This window comes from Desmodus rotundus, chromosome X (assembly GCF_022682495.2).
Source record: "Desmodus rotundus isolate HL8 chromosome X, HLdesRot8A.1, whole genome shotgun sequence".
Lineage (NCBI taxonomy): Eukaryota > Metazoa > Chordata > Mammalia > Chiroptera > Phyllostomidae > Desmodus > Desmodus rotundus.
In genome coordinates, this window is record NC_071400.1 from 87,113,775 (window position 1) to 87,117,548 (window position 3,774).

The window sequence follows — 3,774 nt, forward strand, 5'->3', positions numbered from 1 at the left end:
GTGCATTTTATGTGATGTGCTCATTTAACTTGGCAAAATTTTTAAAAACCATTCATCTTGCTAAATTAATGTAATTTTAACTTTATCCGTATTGCAGATTTATTGTTTCAGGGAAACAATAGGCTTCAGGGGTTTAAAGTGAGCCCAGTGTGGATTTGATACACTCCAGAACACTAAAATAGAAATCACTATGTTAACAACAGCAACCAAAACAATGGCATAAGCCAAACGATCCCAGGTTATTACACACCTTCTTGTTTCTATGTAAAAATCATGGGGTCGTGCTTCTGAATAAAGTTGGCACATCTAACAACTGAAGTACTGACAGTACTTACAGTACGTTACAGTACAACTGAAGTACTGACAGTACGTTATTAAAGTAACGCAGAATGAAGTAAAAACTCCATTGCTTTGGGTCGATGCTCTTGTGTTTTTCAAAAGAGAGGACACCATGCAAGACTCAAGATTTGGGAGTGTGGGGTAGGCCTCCGATCTGTGTGCCTTTGCCCTGGCCTGCTATCTGCTGACGCCCACCCCACTGAGCTGCGGCTGCCACCACTGGGGGTGGCAAGATTCCGAGCCTTACCTGCTGGGGCTGTGGCTGCTGCGGGAAGGCAGTGGGGCGCTGGACCACACGTTGCGGGCAGCTCTGCCCAGGTCCTGTCTGGACAGAGCCAGGCTGAGACTGCATCATGATCAGGGGCTGCAGAACACTTCCGACCTCACTGTGGTTAATGACACCAGTTTGCTGAGCAGAGAAGGCTGTTTGTTGACTGGCCAAACCTTGTGCACTTGAACCCTGCAACATCAGCTGCTGAGGAGAAGTGGGAGGCTGCTGAAGCTGTGATGCTGGAAAGAACTGACAAAACAGCTGCTGCGGTTCCTGGGTTTTCCAAATGTTGACACCATGTGGAACCCAGAGTACACCAACAGGCTTAAATCGTGAAAGGTCTAAATTATACTGAACTCCTCCTTGAGAAGGAGCCTGTGGCACAATGGGTCCTATACTTGCTGGCTGGCCTCTTGAAGACAGGTGGCTGGGCCTAATTGGTACAGGAGCCCTGGCCCTAGCAGTAGAGGTCTTTATGGATTTAGAAACTCTCACCACAGTCTGGGCTGCAGGGACAGGGGCTGCCACTTTGATGGTGTTGGAGCCAGCAGAGTTGGCCTTGACCTGGCTGGCCGGGGTTGTTTGTGCTGAGCTGGCCTTGCATAGGGCAGCTGCAGGAAGTGTGCTAACGTGGTTCACTTGCACAGAGGATTTCTGGGGAAGACTTGGTGGCTTTGAAGCAGGGTTAGGTGATGGCATTTTGTGAAGGCGAATGCGGCTTGCTTGCTGGGGAGTCAAACTGTTATTACCTGAGGAACTCTTTCCTGAGATGGAGAGAAGGCTGATGGGTGGAGGGGTGTACTGGACTCCCTCCTCCAGTACTGAAGACTGAACTGACACCGCCGGTGGCTTTGCTGCTTCTTTCTCTGGAGAAAGCTGGCTGAGAGGAGCTGAGCCGCTGGAGCCTAGTGACACCTGGAAGGCACATTCGGAGCTCAGTGGCTCCAGTTCCTCAAACAGATTCTCTACTTCCCCAGTGTCAACATTAGACTCAGGCATCAAACTATAGCAATGGTCACCTGTGGACAACTGATAGGGAAACACATGTCTCCCATATCTGGCTTTTTTAGGTGAACTTCCTATTCCAGAGATAAACGGATCATTAAGAGACATCATGAAGGTCAGCTTTGTTGTCTGGGACTGATCACCAGCTTCACATCCAAATAGAGAAATATCATCATTTGCCCTGTAGGCTGGCCAGTCTGTTAGTGGTGAGTCATCGCATTTGACAGTCCTCTCCTCCTCTCTAGCATATTTCTCTACATCCACCTCAGAAGGGACAGCCAAGTCACAGGGTCCCTGGTTCCACATATCCACACACTGTCCTGCTTCGGAAATGTTGAGGTCATCCTGCTCAGCTGCTTGACTTTCCTTGCTTTTCTCCTGAGGGGCCGGACTACAAGACACCTCCTGCTGCTCCTCTGGGGAGGCTGTGGAGTTCCTCTTGAAGTTCCTTCGCATTGCGGGTGTGTTCATCTTTTGCCTGTTATAGAGCAGCCTGTTTGCAGTGCAGGCTACTGATACAGAAGGATCAAGACACAGGGGTTCAGCTGTAGCTAAGATCAGCTGGCTCTCAAGTAAAAGTTTGTCTTCCTGGGTCCATTCCTGCTTATCGCTGGTTATGGACTGTACATCGCAGGCTAACGTCTGCATCGTTGGGCGTAGGAGGACGTGCCTGCTTTGGTAACCAGGGGGCTCCCGATTGCTGCCCTGCCTATAGTCCCGTACTTCTGCTATGACACACCCCTGGTGAAAAATGTTCAGCTCGGACTTTTCCAGGAGATCTACCAAGGCAGGAGGCAATTCCTCTGCATCCAGGTATTCTAGAAATTTCCTTTCTTCGTAAGGCAGTCGAATGGTCTCTGAATGTGGCTCACTTGGTCCCTTGAGCATCAGCGAATAGCCCTGGTTTCCTGGGTACAGGTTGACCACCAAACAGGGCAAGGGCTCCCTCTGAAGAAGCTTTTCTAACAAGTTCACATTGCTTATTAATTCCTCCGTAAACTCGGGCTCTTTTCCACATTCTTCGACATAGAGGTCATACAGTTTGTCATGGAGAGATTTCCCCCCACTAGAGGACTGTTTACGTTTAGGGGGTCTCTGCCGCGCACTTTCAATGACGCACTCCGCGTCATCCAAAGCTCGCTCTAAAGCTTTCTCCATAGTGGCATAAAATGGCGGCCCTAAAGGAAGAAAAAAATATGAGTGCGCTGATGCACGGAGTGAATACTGTGTCTGTAATGTCGATGTATCCTTTTGCAAAAGCCAGGTCTCTACCGTGGAGCCACCAGCCTTACTGCAAAACGGACACCGAGAAACCCGCCACCCGGAAAGCACTCCATAAAGTACTTACGATTTGGGGGTCGCCTATACACGCAGGAGCCCTGCAGGAGCCCTGCAGAAGCCGCCGTCTGGCAGTGCCTCGAGGACGAGGACGGCGGCGGGCTGAGCCGGATTCTCCCAGCCACCTGTGCGAAGGTGCACTCTGGCACAATCTACCGCAGGGCGGCTGGCGCCGGGCTTCATCCCATTGTCTCCTGCTGCCACCTCTAGGGGGCGCGAAGCCCTTTGCTGAGGACCTCACTTTCCACACTTCCTGTTCTGGTGCCCACACTTTTGCCGGAGAACAGGAGCAGGAGGGCTCGTTTCTTTGCCTGTACCACTAAAAGCATGCACACCAAAGCAGAAGCCACCGACGGAAAAACGCATACTGCTTTGCTACGGTTTTGCTACACACTAGTTTGGTTCGGAATGCAATCGCTGGGAGAGTCGTGGAAAGTGGTCGTCCCTTTTCTGCACGAGCCCTTCCTCAGGGATCGTTCGCTGTTCTTGGACTTTCTTGTCATCAGTGGCAGGACTGCCCCTAGTGCCCACCAACTTAACACACTCCAAAGTGTCCACATTTGTGGCTTTTGCATATGTGGAGGCTTTGGTGCGGGCCTCGGAACTCCTCAGTGACTCTTCCAGCAACCCCCTGCCTACTGGTTTTCAGAGACTCGGACATGCGCAGGGAGCACGGCGTCCTTACACGTTAGTACTGACCTTTCATCTCCCTATGTATCGCATGAGGGCATCTTGTAACTTGTTACACAGTGTGTGGTAGGTAAATTATATTGTCTATGAATTACAGTTCAGGATTAAACTATTTAATTAGAAGGTGATTT

At 50.5% G+C, this 3,774-nt stretch overlaps 1 pseudogene; it reads right to left on the minus strand.

The window, feature by feature from the left end:
* Positions 1–460: 460 nt before the first annotated feature.
* LOC112313273 (transcription factor SPT20 homolog pseudogene) lies at positions 461–2,773 on the minus strand (annotated as a pseudogene).
* Positions 2,774–3,774: the final 1,001 nt, after the last annotated feature.